Genomic DNA, 19420 nt, shown 5'->3' on the forward strand with positions numbered 1-19420 from the left:
ATATATTCGGTGTACAAAATACACACCTGTCAACATACCCATAATGCCTGAAGCATATTTGTGAGTTTCTAACCAGTCAGGGAAATAAGCCAGGAGTGCTAACATTCATTCATTCAGTTTTCAAATAATTGTTTCCTTAGGTGAAGACCTATTTCAGATGCTGGGCTCACAATATTGCTTTCAGCACAAAGTAATCTGGACATGAAGACAAGAGTGTTGTCTTCTGTTCATTGTCAAGCTTTTAATTATTTCTCCTTACCTTCTGTTTCATGAACTTCGTTGTATTTTCTGATGCAGTTCTGAAGAAAAGAAATGTGTTTCAGATATCCGGGTTAAGTAGCCAGTGCATTGGTTTGTCTTAAGCATACAGAGTCCTTCAACGAAAAGGTCCTGGGGTTGAACACCCAGCATTTCCTGTATGTATCTTGAAACATGACGTATTGGGCTCACTCCCTTACAGGTCTTGTCCAGTCTTTGGGATAGGAAGATGCCATTTCAACTGGTTTCTTCTTCTTCTTCTTTCACAGCCAAACTTTGTCATGGCCCCAGTGCAGATAGTGGAGTCTCCAGCATATACTCCCAGGAGCCAGCAAGGCCTTCACCACAGCTAGTAGATCAATAACGCATTTCCCAGGCATCAGATTGCCAACTTTGACAAAAAGGAAGGGTTTGGATGCAGATGCTCAAATGATGGAACTGAAAATAAAAACAAAACCCCATTGCAAACAGAGAACTAGCACAATCCCTACCAAGTTAATGAACTATATTGATAAGCTGATTTATAACCTGGAGGAAAAAGAGAGAGCTGAGCTTAACAGACCTGAGTGTGCTAGTCCTACAGGTAGAGAGGCCTAAGGGGCAAATGGAACCAGGCTGGGGGTTAATGCCAGCAGCAATTGCGGTCAGCCGGCTGTTGCCTCCGTCCTTCTAGCAGCAGGGAAGTGAGGCAGGAGAGTACCACCATCTGATCTTTTATAGCTCTTTGTTTATTAGCTGTGTGCCCCTATTTCATAAGGCAGTGCTTGCTAAGAGAGCACATGAAGGAAGGAATGATGAAGATGACTATTAGCTCTAGTCCAAGGACACCTTTTCTTAAGCCTCTTTCATAGCAGCAGGCATGGAGGAACAGCCTAGCAATTGTTCTCTCAAATGTCACCTTTCTGTATAGGCCACTGTGCCGGCGAAACCATGCTCTTGTTGGAAGGCACTATTTTTTTATTTCCCCCCCCCTTTACCCATTAAAAAAAATAACTTTGCTATTCTGCACATATCTCCAAAGAACCTCGACTGACAAGGGATGCTTTTCTTCTTTTCCCAGCTGCCCTCTTCATCCTCTTTCCCCCTCCCTCTTTTCTTTTTCTCCCCCCCTTCTTCACACAGTTTGAACAATTTGTCTCTGTTCTATCACATTCCTGCGCAGTCCATTCTTTAGGTGCCCTGCATAAGATTTACACTTGGTGGAAGAACGGTGAGCAGGGAGGGAGGCGGGAGGAGTGGAAGGTAATACAAGGACTACATTTAGATAGAGCAGGAAAGTGAACCGAACGTAGTCCAAGATTGTTGTGCCATCAATTTAATACCTGAGCGAGGAAAACAAAGAGCCTTCAGAGAATTTGTGACCCTTCCCCCATCCCGAAGGGAACTCAGGGGAAGATTTTTTATTTTTTTTAAGGGTTGAAAGGAAAGGCACATAACATAATTAAAGCCTTCCAAGTCATTTCTTGAGGGGACAATATGTGATGATAGAGAACCACACAGGTTAATTGTACCACTGGTATTCACCTTATTATTAAAATGCTTTGGCATGAGGAAAATATCCCGCACCGGCGTTCCAAAACCCCTCCGATGCGGCTGCTTCTGCTGAGGGTGGTTCAGCCAGAAGTTGCGAGCGGGTATTGTCACAGATATAAAAAACAATGGCCTTAATAAAACCTAATATAGTGGTAACTCGGGTTACATACACTTCAGGTTACATACACTTCAGGTTACAGACTCCGCTAACCCAGAAATAGTACCTTGAGTTAAGAACTTTACCTCAGGATGAGAACAGAAATTGTGTTCCGGCGGCGCAGCGGCAGCAGGAGGCCCCATTAGCTAAAGTGGTGCTTCAGGTTAAGAACAGTTTCAGGTTAAAACAGACCTCCGGAACGAATTAAGTACGTAACCAGAGGTACTACTGTATAGAGAATCATTGACAGTGCTATTTTTATAGAAAAAGAGGTGTGGGAACTCACCATGAACACCTCCCTTGTTCTCTCAGAATTTGCAAATGGTGCCCACCTGAGAGGTGCCAGAACTGACTTTCAGCAAGTTCTGGCAGCAAAAATTAAATGAATCCTGATCATAGAACTGTACAGTTGGAAGGGACCCGGGGGGGGGGGGGGTTTATCTAATCTAGTGGTTCCCGGCCGGGAGCCCTGGGATATTCCATGGGGGCCACAGTTGAAAATTGCGTAAATGGGGTTGCCACAGCTGGCACATGGCTAGGGGGCCACAGAAGGAAATGAGAAGTGATGGGGAGAGAACTTTTTTTTTATTTAAAAAATCCTAATTGGCCGGCTATTGGCCTGGCCAAGCACAAGTGGGTAAGGGGGCAGCCTGCCAGGGCCTGGTGCTCCTTTTTGCCACGTGCATTTTCTTGAGGAGTCCTGCTTTGTTTCCAGTGGGGAAGGGAGTGTTTTGACCAGTAGAGCCCGTGCCAGAACCCCCAGGTCATGTAACTGTGGTGGTGGGGTAGCAATGGGTAGAGCTTCTTGTTGCTGCCGCCAATGCTGGGCTCGTTGGCAGCCTGGGCCTGACTCCTCGAGGTGCACCCCAGCACCTGGTGGATCGGGGCCTTCAGATGTTGCTGAGGGAGGCAGGGCTCATTGGCAGCGGCAGCCTGGCTCTGCAAGGCGCGGGGTGAAATCCACCTCTGGGGTAATCTGGTGCTGCTGACTTGCATCTAGTAAATAACTGTCTACTCAGAAGAGTTCAGTGGGCTTTACTCCAGGTAAGGGTGTGGGGGGCTATAGTGTTTTATCTAGGCAGTCAGGGCTCCTCCAGATGACAAGGTCTTTTTGCACCAGGTCAGTGAGGACCACTTGCTTTTTAGAATTGTCCCATATATACAGAACTCCCTTTGCAACTTTTGGACTATCTGTAGGTTTCGCCCTTTGGGGTCAAATAAGTGTTGTTTCCTTTTTATAACACATGGAAGATGGATCTCCCTCAGGAGGCGCTGGACTCTCCTTCCTTGGAGGTTTCTAAGTCGGGTGGCCATCTGTCATGGATGCTTTAACTGAGTTTCCTACATTGCAGGGGGCTGCACTAGAAAGATGGTTCTCTGTTTTTCTGCTTCAACCAAATTCTGTTATATTCCTTTCATTTTATGTAATTGTATTTTGTATAAATAAATAAAAATTATAAATAACACATGTTCTATTTACAAAGAAAACATTTAAATAGCTAGCTTTCTACTGGTAGGACGGTGGGGGCATGGGTGTAGCCAGGATTTTTGTTGGGGGGGGGATCCGAAGACTTGTATTGATTTTTATTTATCTGGTGGGCAGCTATGCCCATGGAGGGGGCCACAGGAAGGAAACAAGTTTGGAAGGGGGCCACAGTCCGAAAAAGGTTGGGGAAACACTGATCTAATCCAATGAAGCCAACTAAAGCATCCATGACAGATGGCCATCCAATCGTTGCTTAAAAACCTCCAGGAAGGAGAGTCCACAGCCTCCCAAGGGAGTTCATTCCATTGTTCTTCCTGCTGTTTCGTTGGAATCTCCTTTCTTGTAACTTGAAGCCATTGGTTTGAGTCCTATCTCAACTCAGTCTCATCTTTACCACACAAAACATACCAATCTTCCTCAACCATTCTTCATAAGGCTTGGTTTCCAGACCCTTGATCATCTTGATCTCCGAGAACATTATTTGTTAACAAAACTCCCTATGAAAGAATTCGTGACTTAGACTGTTTTTTAAAAAATAATTAATTAATACTCTACAGTGGTACCTTGGGTTAAGAACTTGATTCGTTCTGGAGGTTCGTTCTTAATCTGAAACTGTTCTTAACCTGAGGTACCACTTTAGCTAATGGGGCCTCCCGCTATCACCACGCCACTGCAGCGTGGTTTCTGTCTCATCCTGAAGCAAAGTTCTTAACCCAAGGTACTACTTCCGGGTTAGCGGAGTCTGTAACCTGAAGCGTCTGTAACCTGAAGCCTCTGTAACCTGAGGTACCACTGTACTTGATTGCAATTCTGTACCTACTTACCTGGGGGGTATGTTCCATTGAACTTTTAAAAGGCTAAAACAGGAAAGATTGGAACTTTAGAGACTAACCAATTTATTATGCTGTAAGCATTCATGAACTAGAGACCAATTAGATTCCTATGTGACCCAGCTGCCCATTGGAAGATTTTTTTTCCAAAAAACCTTCTAACTGATGCCACACCTCAAGGGGCTACTTCCGGCATGGGTTTACTCCAATACAAATTTGATCCATTTCATTAAATTCTTAAATGTTTCATTAAACGCTTCAGTTGCAAGAAATGTCAATAATTAAAACAAAAAGAGCAAAGGTTGAGTGTGAAGTTGTTTTAAAATTCTGTTCCAACCCCCTTTGCCCATTGGTATCTTTTCAAGGTGATATCTAAAAAAAAAAATTAGTTGCTGCCTTTGTAGTTTCACAATTATATGCAGTAAGATAAGCCAATGCTGTTAAGCAATTACAGTTTGACCACTTTCCATTCCTGTCTCACCTCTTTCTCAGCAATTTTTTTTTTCTGGGTTGCTGTTCAAATACATTGCTCTCTACTCTTGATTAACCTCATTTAAACCAAAAGCATAAACTCCAGGTACTCTGTTTATTCCAGGCAATAAAGCCAGGATATTATTCTCTCCGATGACAAACGTGGATTAATTTTCAGCAGAGTTCCTTTGGCAAACTTTTAATACCCTGAATAGCTCTGCTATCAGATGACAGATAAAAGGACTGTCATATCTAAAGCTCATTTCAATTTTTGGCCCAATATAACACCAGCTTTCAAGGTGATGCAATTATGTTCCGTTGCCTTTTTAATTGTTATTCCTACTAGCTGGTGCATAAAATTCAATTACGGTAGTTCAACGCTATTCGATGTGAGTTTAAAAGGGGGGGGGGAATACACTGATGCTGCAACTATCGTGTATATCATCCACTAAATTAACACGCAAGCCTCTAACACAGCAATCAAAACTATAAGTTGTCAGTGTAAATAACTCCAGAGTAAATTATACCAGGGTAATTCACACCCTCTTCCACACTTGGTTCAGGAGAGGGGCTACTGCCAGCTTAGCCACTCTGAGCCTGGCAGAGGGAAAACAAGCCTTTAAAAGAGAGTTTGACTTTTTGTCAGTGTTAACTTCAGCTGGGTTGCTAGAGAACGTGATCAAGCTGAACAGAGTTTGGAACAGGGGTAAGCAGGGCTGGATTTTGGTTTTATGAGGCCCTGAGCTACTGAAGGTAATAGGGCCCTTTATATGTCCAGCTGTCCTTTGTCAACAACAAATTGTCGCAGTTTTTTGTGTTGAATATATGCTATATGGTAACTTATGGACCTAACAAGTATCTAAAGTCATTTGCACATAACAAATAGGAGCCTACACAATACAAAACACTGTTGCTGTATGTAGGTTTTATTTTATTTGTTTTTTATCTTATATTTTGGAAATGTACAAGCAGGTGTTATTTTTCCTTTTAAAAAAATTGGGGGGCCCCAAGAGAGTGGGGCCCTAAGCTATAGCTTGTTTAGCTTATATGTAAATCTGGCACAAGGGGGGGTGAGTCTCCTCCCCACCACCACGCCCCTGTCATGCCCCTTTGGGGGACTAATCCTGGAGAGCCACTGCCACTGCCACAGTACTAAGCCATAACCTCCAATGTTTCTCTGATGAAAATAGGGACATCCTATTCCATAATAATGGAATGGGACGCGGGTGGCGCTGTAGTCTAAACCACAGAGACTAGGGCTTGCTGATCAGAAGGTTGGCGGTTCGAATCCCCATGATGGAGTGAGCTCCCTTTGTTCGGTCCCAGCTCCTGCCAACCTAGCAGTTCGAAAGCACGTCAAAGTGCAAGTAGATAAATAGGTACCACTCTGGCGGGAAGGTAAACGGCGTTTCTGTGCACTGGTTTGCCAGAAGCGGCTTAGTCATGCTGGCCACATGACCTGGAAGCTGTACCCCAGCTCCCTCGGCCAGTAAAGCGAGATGAGCGCCGCAGCCCCAGAGTTGTCCGTGACTAATGGTCAGGGTTCTCATTACCTTTATTCCATAATAATAATAATTTTATTATTTACACCCTGCCCTAGCCACTCTGGGTGGTTTTCAACATATAAAAATAATAATAAAAAATTAAACATTCTTTTTTTAAAAAAACAACCTTCCCTATACAGTGGTACCTCTGGTTACAAGCTTAATCTGTTCCGGAGGTCCATTCGTAACCAGAAACCACTTGTAACATGAGGCTAATGGTGCCCCCCACTGCTGCCACGCCGCCAGAGCACGACTTCCGCTTGCATTCTGTGGCAAAGTTCGCAACAAGGAACTTCTGGGTTAGCAGAGCACATAACCTGAAGCATCCGTAAGGGGGCTGGTATGTAACACGAGGTGTCACTGTGCAGAGTTCCAACTTTTTTCCAGTGAAAATAGGGACGTCCAAGGGAAAAGCGGGGCATTCTGGGATCAAATCAGAAACCGGGATAGCTTCTGTAAATCCAGGACTGTCCCTGGAATATAGGGCCACTTGGAGGGTCTGCGAACTGATATGGTATACAGCTGATTCCAATGGGAAACTTAAAGGGCATCAGCCAGCAAGACAGATAGGGAATAGCCCTGGCCCTACAATGATAGGAACCCCAGTGCAGTTCCCAGTTCTGTCCCTGCTTCTTTAAGAGCTAGGTGGACAGGAACAAAATTCAAAGCAGGTGCTGGCATGAAACATTCTGCTAAACTAGTGTAGCCTTCCAGAGGTGTCACAATTGTGATAAGTGCTGTTTAAACTTTACCCATAGCTAAACATTGAGTGTCAACAGTAGCTCATGCCCAAACTCTCCGCACAGGAGTAGGCAAACATCTAATCAAGAGAGGACATCAAAGCTGTGATGCAAAGGAGATGGGAAGCTTTAACTCTCTAGTTCCCATGATGTCCAGGCACCTTTGAATAATTTACCTCCAGCCACCTGAGACAGGTATTCTATACCTAAAGCATCCCCATTCAGTGGTTTCTTGAGTGCTTATAAGCCATTCAGAATCTTTCAAAATGCTATCAAATTTGCCAATTCTATGGCACGGCATTCCCCCACCCCATAACAGAAGCATTGGGCTTGTGCCTGTTGGGACTACTAGGGCAGAAGGTGAGGTGGCTACCAGTAGGTGGACGCAGGTGGCGCTGTGGTCTAAAGCACTGATCCTCTTGGGCTTGCCGATTAGAAGGTCAGCGGTTCGAATCCCCACGACGGGTGAGCTCCCATTGCTCTGTTCCAGCTCCTGCCAACCTAGCAGTTCAAAAGCACACCAGTGCAAGTAGATAAACAGGTACCGCTGTGGCGGGAAGGTAAGCGGGTGTTTCCGTGTGCTCTAGCTTCCATCGCAGCCTGAAAGCGAGATGAGCACCGCAACCCCATGGTCGCCTTTGAATGGACTTAACTGTCCAGAGGTCCTTTTCCTTTACCTTGCCTTACCAGTAGGTGGAGCTAGGGCCAGTGACAGGCAGATCCAACTAAAATTCTAGCTTTGCCTCCATCATCTCCTCTATATTATTTATATATTTTATTTATTTGTTTTATTATTATTATTATTATTATTATTATTATTATTATTATTATTATTGCCACAGCACTTTCCCCACAAAATAACCCTTCTCTTTACCACTGAATCAAAGCAAATGGCAATTCATTGAAAACCCAAATTGCATACCCTCCAACATTTCTCCGATGAAAATAGGGATGTCCCATTCCATAATTATAATTTTACTGTTTATACCCCACACATCTTACAGGGTTGTCCCAGCCACTCTGGGCAGCTTCCAATTGCCTTCAGACAGCTCAGGGGTCAGATAACTCCATACCCTCCAACATTTCTCCAATGAAAATAGGGACATCCTAAGGAAAGGTGGCACATTCCGGGATCAAATCAGAAACCGGGATGTCTTCTCTAAATCAGGGATGTCCCTGGAAGATAGGGACACTTGGAGGGTCTGAAATTGCCATTTGCTCTGGTTCAGCAGTGAAGAGAGGGTTTTCCTGAAAAATGTGGCAGGGCAAAAGAAGAAGAAAAGGGCACACCGACTGGGAAAGCACAAGGACAAAAGGCAGTTATGGGTGAACCCTAAGAAGGAGGAAGCTGACAGTCAGTGCCACGCACCTAGGCTGGTTGCAAAGAGGAAGGCAGGCAAAGCGGAACGAGGTTGGTGGGTCAATGCCCCATTCACTCTAGTGGGCCGACCTCCCAAGCGCTGCTTGCAAGTTATGTGCTTAATCTATACTGTTTCCCATCAAACATATTTCAGCTGTAGTGTGGACAGGGCTGTCTTTAGCATATGTGCCGCCAGGGTGCAAAGATCCACCCAGTTTAGCCCCCAAATTAACTTTTATTACGCCTTATGTCACTATTATCATTCGATAAACAGTGCTCATGCCTGTACAGCTCCAAAAGGAGTTTCTTGTGCATTTTTTTGTTTTAAACCAGCTTTTCTAAAGAAGACAAAGAACACATTGGGAGTCGGTGTAAAGACTCCACGCATGCTCTTACAGTTGTAGGGAGGTGTCTGAAAGATGAGACGGGCGGACATTGTGCGCATAAATGGGAGAGCCATCTCAGGCAGCCTTTCATTGTGGGAGCAACCTTATTTCTAGAGGAGCTGGGAGGGCCCTTGTGAGCGTGCATATACGAGTTCCGGCGCCTATGTGCACTCCCGTCGCTAAATAGGCGCATTCTCTTTCTGTCTGTCTCTCCCTCTTTCCTGTCACTCCCTCTCCTCTCGGCTTTGGTGAGTGAGACTTTCCAGAGAGCTCTCCCTGCAGCGGCATTAGCAAGCAGGCGGCGCAATATCAGTCATGTCAAGATGCTACCCCGCTGCCGCATAGCAGCTCAATACAATACGCTTAGGTGGCTTCAGTGGCAGGCTCTGGGCACCCCCAGAATTCAGTACCAGGGTGCCCCGCACCCCTTGCACCCTTGGGTAAAGACAGCCCTGAGTGTGGATACAGTGCACTTATATTTGTCCTCTAAAGTTCCTGCAGCAAGTGAAGTGGGAGAATCTCATCCGCTGCATGGTCATCCCATCTCTCGTTTAAGTGCAATGCAGCTGCATACTAAATATCTGAAACAGAAAAGCTGGGATTTATTTCCAGGGTTCCCCAGAGAGAGAAAAACAAATAGGCACTTTTTATGTTTTGTTGTTGCTGCTGTTTTAAAAAAACACAACTTCTGTTTCGCATCACTATTAAGACTGATGCCAATTCAATGTGTAATCTTACAACCTGCAATGGCAGCCACTGCTGGTCACTTGAGAAGTTGAATGCCCATGTTGATCTGTGCGGCTCTCAGCCAGTACTGCCACAGGCAGGATTCAGCTTCCAACGTACTGAATCTTGCACCTAGCATTAGACCGCACCATCAGCCCACCTCAGGCTGGGAGCCCATGTGTAAATAGGTCCCTTTTTTTCCAACTATAAAAAACAGTAAGTGGGTTTTGTCTGCTTTAAACAGCTGAGTGTTCATTAGGCATCTGTCCGTTCATTCCAGAGTCCAAACCCATCACCCTAGAATTAGTTCACATACAAATCCTGTCAGCAAACAAACCCAGATCATTTGGAATGATCTCAAGAAAGGTTGAAAAACACCATCTGCCAGATTTTTAAAAATAATAATCATCATCATCTCCCCCTCCCCCCATTAAATATACACACATTTGAAGTTCACAGTGTCTTTTATTAATCAATACTAAATAATCCCAAGATAAACTGTGCAATGAACTTTCTAATGAGAACATATGGCAGAGAAGACTGATAGTGTTCTGCCTCTCAAGTGCAAAGGTAATATTTATGAACACACAGCAGGGTTGTTGTTTTTAAGAAGCCAGTAAATCTTTATATACTGAAATACAGGCTTTCAGACTTTCATTTTTTTGTGTTAGAAGTATTAACATAGTTCTGTCATACCCAGGTAGACTTGGCACTAGCACAGCAATAATGCCTTTAGGAATCAGGGTGCACCAAATATTTTCCACTGTTTTTTATTAGTGCCATTTTCTTTCTCCTTTCGCAATGCCCTTGACCTTGTTTGAAGCACCATTTAATCTGATTGCCTGTGATGGCATGTGGCATTGTTCACAGATGTTCATAATGTTATCAGATCAGATGTAGTGTTGTGATGTCATCAGCACTCTATCACTCTGTCAGGGCAAATGTGGCTAAGAGCAAAGAAGGAAAATGGTGCCCTGGAGCCCAGGCCAGGGGAAGAACACAGGGCAATGGGATGACATTTCATTCTTAGCATCCAAACCATTCGAAATGGGAGGTGCTCTTCAACATTCAAGAAAACAAACACAAAAGGAAACATTAGACTCAGTACCAAAAGATTGGAAAGGGCTGCGCACCTCATAGACCCATAGCTGTCAACTTTCCCCCTTTTTTTAAGGGAAATTCCCTTATTCCGAATAGGATTCCTCACAATAAAAGGGAAAAGTTGACAGCTATGCATAGACCATAGATACTCTCTTCAAGTTATTTCCTTTGCTCAGTTGCCAGTGGGGACAGCTGAAAAATATCAAATAGAAAAAGCAGCCATCTTGTCAAACCTCATCCACCTTAAAGCTCCTACACACCGCAGTCATAAATCACCTCTGTGAGGTCCCTGAGGAATGCCGCTCATTCTTCACAAGGACTTTAACCACTCAGTGCAAACAACGAGGCAAGCATTCCTGGGAGACCATGAGCAGGGAGGCAGAGGAGAGAGGCCAGGCCTAATCAATCTGGCAGACTTTCCCACACTTTCTGCTATCCGTTTTTATCTGTGTTGTAACCCAACATGTCAAGGACTTTCGGATGGTGCCAAAGGTGGCTTTCTGACCCAATATGCTCTGACACTGACACTTTCACAGGGTTCAGCCTCCCGCACCTGAGAAGCAGTTTTAAAGGTGGTAAATCTGCTCACAGGGGTGGGGAGTACTAATATATCCCTTGTAGATCCGCATACCTATGGCAGCTGCTGAAACTGCTTCAGATTATTCTACCTGGCAAGCAAGGAAATCAATCCTGATGCACCTGCTCCAGAAACCTGCCTGCCTGCCCCTAAGTGGTAGTGCCAAAACCAATAGCAATCAGGGGTAAGATTGGATAGGAAGGAAGTGAGCTCAGTCTGAGAAGACAGCTCGTCAGAGGTAAGGGTTGAGAGACGAGCCATCTCTGTGAAGGGGGAGTTGCATAGGAGTTTCCTGGTGATAGAGCTCATCTCATAACTCAAAAATGTGTGAGCACATTCTCTGGAAAAGTCAGAGGAGCGAAATGCTGCGGAGATTATTTTTTTGAGTTGACATCTCCAAATTGTATATCCAAAGCAATGCTAAAGCCAGTGTTGTGGGGAAAGGTTGAAAGGCAAGGAAGATTATCATGACGTCAGCCACACTCTGGAGTGAATGATTGGCCATTTCTGAGGTGAGAAAAGGAGTTTGCATGAGAAACAGGGTGCGTGAATGTTTTATTGTAAAAAAAAAAAAAAAAAACACCTGAAAGTTGTACTATGTTTTGTGTGATGTGATACATAAGTAGCAGTCAAGTACAACATTCCTTGTTTTCCTAGAGTGGACATGCAGGGGAATGTTTGGTCCAGCCACTTGAAAACTTCCTGTTTCCTCCTGGCTGGGACATACTTCCTTTGGTATGTGACTAGAGGCGGGTGTGACCTTATCTGTCCAGGTAACAGAAGGGCAAGTCAAGCAGCACACCTCCTCTCTTTGATTTCCTCCATTTTTAGAGCAGCAACTTTTAGCTAGAGATGCTCTGTTGGCTTCGAGCCAAAAGAGGACAGTGGGACTATCTCCATATAGATCCACATGTATATACTTTGTAACTAAGTCTGCCTTCAGGGATCCAACTGTGAACTGATGATGTGAGTAAACTTCTTTTATATACAGTGGTACCTCGGGTTAAGAATTTAATTTGTTCTGGAGGTCCGTTCTTAACCTGAAACTGTTCTTAACCTGAAGCACCACTTCAGCTTATGAGGCCTCCCTCTGCCACCACACTGCCAGAGCACAATTTCTGTTCTCATCCTGCAGCAAAGTTCCTAACCCGAGGTACTATTTCTGGGTTAGCGGAGTCTGTAACCTGAAGCGTCTGTAACCTGAAGCATATGTAACCTGAGGTACTACTGTACTTTACACAAGATTGTGGCGTGTTTATTCTTTTAAGAGGGATATAAGGGAACTTGCCAGGAACCTAATATTGAGAGGCTTAAACAAGCCTGCAACCAGCTACCCGCTGTGCATTCAAAGGGGGAATGTGAAACTCTGCTAAGTAAAGGAACTTGCTGGCACAAGTTAGGAAGGATATTAATAAATAATATATCCTCTCCTGCCTCCCTGAACCTTCCAGCATGTTCTACCAAACCATTATTAGGACACAAGATTGTCAGTGTTGATCGGTTTGAGAGTTGGTGATTATCTGATCTCAGGACCAGCCCCAAACATTTTACTGTCATGGGAGAAGGACAAAGGGGCACCCACCCACTTACTTTTTATGTACAGAAACTAGTAGGCACCTCACTATCACCTCCTAGCATCTGCCAACTAAGGCAGATGGCTTACTCTGCCTAATGGCTGGGCCACTGGTCCTGTCCTGACATGGACTGGTCCTGCCTTATATCCAAGAGGCCCTCAAACACCTTTCAAGTCTATGAGCTCATCCACACTTCCACTTGTGCCATACCTAAAAAGCACGGGGCCAAGAAGTTTTCCGCTTGACCCTCACTTTCTAGACTGAGTGGTATTCTCTTTGCCCCACTCCTTTCCCAGAGAAACCCCACTCTTTATCGATAGACCAGAACAAATGACAATCCAGGGGAAATCTTACTTGCTGTTTGCTGTTAAGATCCTTTTCTTAACATTGTGACAGTCCAGATTGGTGCTTACCCTTGCAGCCTGAAGGCTAAAGGGCAGAGCTATGGCGCTGTGGGTTAAACCACAGAGCCTAGGACTTGCTGATCAGAAGGTTGGCGGTTCGAATCCCCGCGACGGGGTGAGCTCCCGTTGCTCGGTCCCTGCTCCTGCCAACCTAGCAGTTCGAAAGCACGTCAAAGTGCAAGTAGATAAATAGGTACCGCTCCAGCAGGAAGGTAAACAGCGTTTCCGTGCGCTGCTCTGGTTTGCCAGAAGCAGCTTGGTCATGCTGGCCACATGACCCGGAAGCTGTACACCGGCTCCCTCGGCCAGTAAAGCGAGATGAGCGCCGCAACCCCAGAGTCAGTCACGACTGGACCTAATGGTCAGGGGTCCCTTTACCTATGAGTAAGGAAGTTCCTGGTTCAAATTTCATTTCTGCCATGAACTCACTAGACAACTTGCAGTCTCTCAACCCCAACACCAATCTGCAATATGGTGGATAATAATGTCTCCTTACTTTACAGGGCTTTTTTGGTACATAATGCCAAAATATTAGGCAACAGCCCACTTTGCTATCGCCTCGCTTCAGTAGCATCCAGACCCTCAAGAGTTTGGTGCAACTCTGATCTTTGTTGCCTCTTTTCCACGAAAACGTTGGCTGAGGCTTACACTCTTCTTTACTCAGAAAACATGCCCTTTGCCACATCAATCCCAAATGTAGCAGCTTCGAAAAGCAAACAACAATCTCCAGGTTTGACACACTAGAGAGGAATCTGATCTTGATAGGAGAAGATGACCTATTACATCCTCTTTGCCGAGAATGAAAGTGATGTTTTCCTTTCTCATCTGAAGCTATGTTTTTTTTTAAAAAAAAAAATGCTTTGTAAAACTCTCTTCCTCCTGCATTGCAAACAGGAGTTTGGAGAAATGTGCCACCCCTCCAATCCTCCTAAAAGTGAATTATCTTCACCAACATGCTAAAGGTGAATGGGGTCACTTCATATGAAACCACACCAACATGGGGCATTTTTTCTAAGGCTGGAATGTAGTGTATATATAAGTGTGTCTGATCTCTGCAGCCAACCTGTATGTGCCATGAGTTAGTCCTGTCTGGGTGATCCAATGCTCTCTCTGTGTGTTAGGGCTGGGCTTTGGATATATCATCCAAAGCCGGTTTGAAGTCCATATCATGATAACAGTTTCATAATTTTTGACCTGGCAATTATCATGAATCATGATGTGTGTATGTGTGTGTGTGCCATGCAAAAATCACAATGTGGGAAAAACCGTGAAGCCAGCCGATGCTTCCCTTGATTCCTGCAGCCTCTGTTAACTCTGCTGGCTCTGCTGGCCTTTCTCATGCAGGGAGCAGTGAATCGCAAGAGCAGGTGCCAGCAAAAATCACGATGCAGGGAAACCGTGAACCAGTCAATGCTTCTACATAGCTCCATCCTTATTGCAGACATTGTGATATATTGGTGATATATATATTGCGATGTTTAGCTGGTGAGATATCACGATATTGATAACCTGGTATCTCCCCAGCCTGTGTATGTGTGTGTCCTGCTCTGCTGTTAATCATAAGCCATCCTGGAAGTTGTGACACTGAAGGGGTAGGAGATCAAGTGTTTCAAACCAACAAGGGAGGGAGGGAGGGTGGCAGAGGAGCCATTCCTGACTCCTTGCATCTCTGATGTGGACCCAGAAGCTACTTGCGGGCTTCCCATAGACATCTGATTGGACGATGTGAGAACAGTGTGCTGAACCAGGGCCTTTGAATTGATAATGCCGGGCTCTATTCACATTCTTGTGATGAGCTTTGGGTCAATTTGTTCCCTGGAAGTCCAAGTCCAACAGATTATCTACTGGAACGCCAAGTCCCTAGCGATGACTTGTCTTTCAAGAAGACATCCTTTCACTTTCTTTATTTTGCAACTGATTACGCAGGAAATTCAAGCTTGAACAGCTTCCCCATTGACAGATATAGGAGCACAAGGCCGGCAGCATCTCAGAAGAGTGGAAGTCCTGACAATATCAGGACTTAAGAACTTAATTAATTGGGGTGGTAATATTGCACAGAGTGTTCTGAATCTCTTGACAGATCTTCCACTGTTCCTTATCTGCAGCCTAAGGATAATACTTATCCTTCTTACTTGCTGGAATGTAAAAGAAAACACATAAATCTTACATAATTTGGGCAGAGTTTTTCTCTGCAAGGAGTGGAAACAGGCAAGGAAGTTACATCTTATTCCCATCAGCATATTTGGACCATCTAGTATAAATCCACCATTAATATACTGTTGTTGTGTCAATGGGGTGCTGCAAATGATGTGTTGCAAAAAACACGCCCCCAAAAAAGAAAGAAAAATCTGAAGGTGCCCACGCTTTAAAAGCAACCTATTCATTGATGGAGAGTTGTCACTGGAATTTTGGCTGAAGCAAAATTTACACCATCTTCAAGGGTCTCCCCTCAAGCAGAACATCTGGGGATTTTTAAGGAGAACCCCAAGAGTTTCACATTGGTGGAATTTCTTGGTGCATAGGTCATACAGTTCTAATACAGATTTATATCATCCATATGCTATTTTTTTTACAATTGTACTTTCGGGTGGGGGGCGGATAAGAGACATAGCATTTCCCATGAAATATGTCATCAGTAACTCCCAAAAGCGTGAGTGCCCTTTGTTGGCCATACCACTCGTAGTATTAAGGAAGTTTCTCCATCTCCACCTTTGGAAGTGTGAGATAGCACAGAGAACTCCCCACTTGCCATGTGAGTCCTGATTCAGATTCACTGTCTCAGATTCACAGTGAGATACCTTAGCTACCTACAACAGAGAAACAAGGGTAGGGCAGTTCCACAGCATCTTACAGTGGGGGTGGAAACTTGCCCTCAGATTAATTTCACATGTGTAGGGGGGCCTGGTAGGGATGCAGGTGGCGCTGTGGGTAAAACCTCAGCGCCTAGGACTTGCCGATCGCATGGTCGGTGGTTCGAATCCCCGCGGCGGGGTGCGTTCCTGTTGCTCGGTCCCAGCGCCTGCCAACCTAGCAGTTCGAAAGCACCCCCGGGTACAAGTAGATAAATAGGGACCGCTTACTAGCGGGAAGGTAAACGGCGTTTCCGTGTGCTGCTCTGGTGCCGGTTCGCCAGAGCAGCTTCGTCATGCTGGCCACGTGACCCAGAAGTGTCTGTGGACAGCGCTGGCTCCCGGCCTTTAGAGTGAGATGAGTGCACAACCCTAGAGTCTGTCAAGACTGACCCGTACGGGCAGGGGTACCTTTACCTTTTAGGGGGGCCTGGAGGGAGAGATGGAGGGGGAACAGGAGGCAGCAAAAAATGGATGGAGGTTTGGAAGGAGTGCAAGGGGAAAACAGGAGAAACACATCAGTTGTGATATTTGCTCTGGGGCCCCACACATTCTCATTCATGCTAAGCCATATTTTGGCTTAGCATTATGTGCGAACAGGGTCAGTAAATCGGGTGGTAGTTGCCCACAGATTTGCTTCCAAAGCATGCTTTCGTGACTTGAATAGCGAAATGGCTAAGTAACATTTGGCAGGAGAGAATACATCCCTTATTACTAAAACCTTTAAAATACTAATCAGCAGGCTCTTAGTTCATTCAAGCAGAATTATTTTCAGTGAAGGTTGAAGCGGTTTATTTATTTCTCCATTGGAGTCCTTTAAAATTATTAGGATGCTGTTTATAAAATGGACCAAGAGAAGGAAGCAAAGGAAGGGAATGAAGGGACCAGAATTGGGTCTTTTCCAATGCCAATAAACCTATTTCTCTCCCTTATAGGAAAAAGGTTCCTGTGCAAATGTTAGCTTACATAGCCAGTCTCTGTACCGGCAGCCACCGCTGAGGCAAGGCCTCTTCACTTAACAGCACATTTGTCAGTAACAATGACTCCTTCCTTCTATGGTTGGCAACACAGAATATGCAAATGTAAGGATGAATGAAACAGATTGAAGTTATCATCATCCCGTCTCTAGATGTCCTCCTCAAGCAGCTGGGAATGGAATCTGGGCTCCAGAGCATGGGGTTATACCGTTTTGTCAGTTTACCTCCAATGTTTGCCCCAATTTTTTACGGCGCAGCTAGAAATCAAGTTGAGAAGTCTCCCATGCCCTTCTCCAAGTGTCGAGGTCTGTCATGCAGCTGCCAACTCTGGTATCTACCTCCCCTTAAGATACAAGGAACTGTATCATAGGATAGTGTGTTGACTCCCTGATCTTCCTCATCCCTTTGTATTTCTGGGCAAAGCTGCTTAGTGTAACGGAGGTCTTATCCAGGCTTCCTTTTGTGCCTCGCTTCTAGGCACAGATTCACGCTTGTCGTGTCCAACTCCAGCCACTCCTCCTCCCCACAGCACTTCCCCCCCTTTGCTCCACTGAATTGGAGCAAATAGCAATCCACGGGGAACTCAAATTCCTGTACAGTGGTACCTCTGGTTACGTACTTAATTCGTTCTGGAGGTCCGTTCTTAACCTGAAACTGTTCTTAACCTGAAGCGCCACTTTAGCTAATAGGGCCTCTTGCTGCTGCCGCGCCGCCGGAACACGATTTCTGTTCTCATCCTGAAGCAAAGTTCTTAACCTGAGGTACTATTTCTGGGTTAGCGGAGTCTGTAACCTGAAGTGTATGTAACCTGAAGTGTATGTAACCCGAGGTACCACTGTATACAGTCGTATCTTGGAAGCCGAATGCCTTAGGAGTTGAACAGTTTGACTCCCAAACACTGCAAACCCGGAAGTGAGTGTTCTGGTTTGCGAACGTTCTTTGGAACCCGAATGTCCAGCGTGGCTTCCTCGGCTTTTAATTGGCTGCAGGAGCTTCCTGCAGCCAATCGGAAGCTGTGCCTTGGTTTCCGAACATTTTGGGAGTCGAACGGACTTCTGGAACAGATTCCGTTCAACTTCCAAGGTACAACTGTATTCTGATTTTGCTTTGAATTGTCACAGGGAAAGCACCAGGATAAAAAGGAAAGGAACGCCCACAGGCACAGCATAGATCTGTGCCTAGAAAGTGTGGGGCAAAAGTTAAGTGTGGGCGAGCCCTGACTCAGCGGCAATTCACCAAGGTGTGTATATTACAAACAGAGCAGAAGGGATGGATCTGTTCTAGATTTTAGGCCAAGACCCCTTCGTGGTTGGGGGTGGGATGTCAGTTTACTGCAGATCGCTGAATATCCCGGCCAACATTTTTTCTAAAAAACTAACTGCAGCTGTCACAAAGACTCAGATTGAACTCTTCCTCAAGAAAAAAACAATGTACAGGGTGAAATAAAAGGTTCTGAACATTTCCAGGCAAAATCCTCAAGTGGCAACACTTCAACATAGGCCCCTCCTAAGTCAAGTGAACAGTGACGGCATGGAACATATCAAGCTATTTTTCTGTGTGTTTGGAATTCACCTCCTGATCGCATATCCTATCCAGGAAGAATCAACGCTAGACAGTTCATGCAGTGCTTTAAGTTGCTTTTAGCCCTTCTAATACCAGACATTGAAGTTGTTTTGATTCCAAACAATGAAATGCATTACTTCAATAAACAGCTAGTACTATATAGACCTGTGGTGCCAATTCAAAGCACATTGTAATAAATCCATGTTTGCATTTTAAGGATAATAGCAAGCTGAATTCTTCCTATTTAAAAGACAATGGCAATCCTTTTCCTGACTATTATTGGCACAGGTATACATACACTATTTAGAAGCCAGTGTGCCATAGCGATTCGAGTGTTAGATCAGGGCTTGGAAGACACAGGTTCAAATCCTCACTCAGCCAGAAATCTGAATGAATGACCTTGAGCCAATCACACATAGTCAGTGCCGGATTTATGTATAAGCTAAACAAGCTATGACTTGGGGCCCCACTCTCTTGGGGGCCCCCAAAAATGTAAAGGGAAAAAACCTGGATGTACATTTCCAAAATATAATATAAAAAACAAATAAAATAAAACCTTCATACAACAACAGTGTTTTGTGTTGTGTAGGCTCCTGTGATGTAAGTAATGGGTCCCGTCTGCTAGTCTGCTCCCTAAAATATCATTTGCTCATTTCTATATATAGCGTGCCTACATTCTGCATGTGCAAATGGCTTTAGATACCTATTAGGTCCATAAATCACCATATAGCATATATTCAACACAAAAAACAGCGACAATTGTTGTTGACAAGGGACAGCTGGACACATAAAGAGCCCCATTACCTTCAGTAGCTTAGGGCCTCATCAAACCTAAATCCAGCCCTGCACGCAGTGCGGGGGGTGACAAAATGCTGTGTGGCACT

General features: G+C 44.8%; 1 long non-coding RNA gene across 2 annotated transcripts; it reads left to right on the forward strand.

Moving 5' to 3' along the window:
• The first annotated feature begins 265 nt into the window (after positions 1 to 265).
• On the forward strand, positions 266 to 18752 carry LOC310700695. Of its 2 annotated transcripts, none has more exons than XR_014522725.1 (4): positions 266 to 416; positions 16932 to 17078; positions 18095 to 18213; positions 18358 to 18752. It is a non-coding gene; the product is annotated as an uncharacterized lncRNA (long non-coding RNA). The 2 variants fall into 2 exon arrangements; XR_014522726.1 differs by having other exon boundaries at positions 18440 to 18752.
• Positions 18753 to 19420: the final 668 nt, after the last annotated feature.

Source organism: Podarcis liolepis, assembly GCF_965112155.1.
Source record: "Podarcis liolepis genome assembly, chromosome: 2".
In the NCBI taxonomy this organism is placed as follows: domain Eukaryota; kingdom Metazoa; phylum Chordata; class Lepidosauria; order Squamata; family Lacertidae; genus Podarcis; species Podarcis liolepis.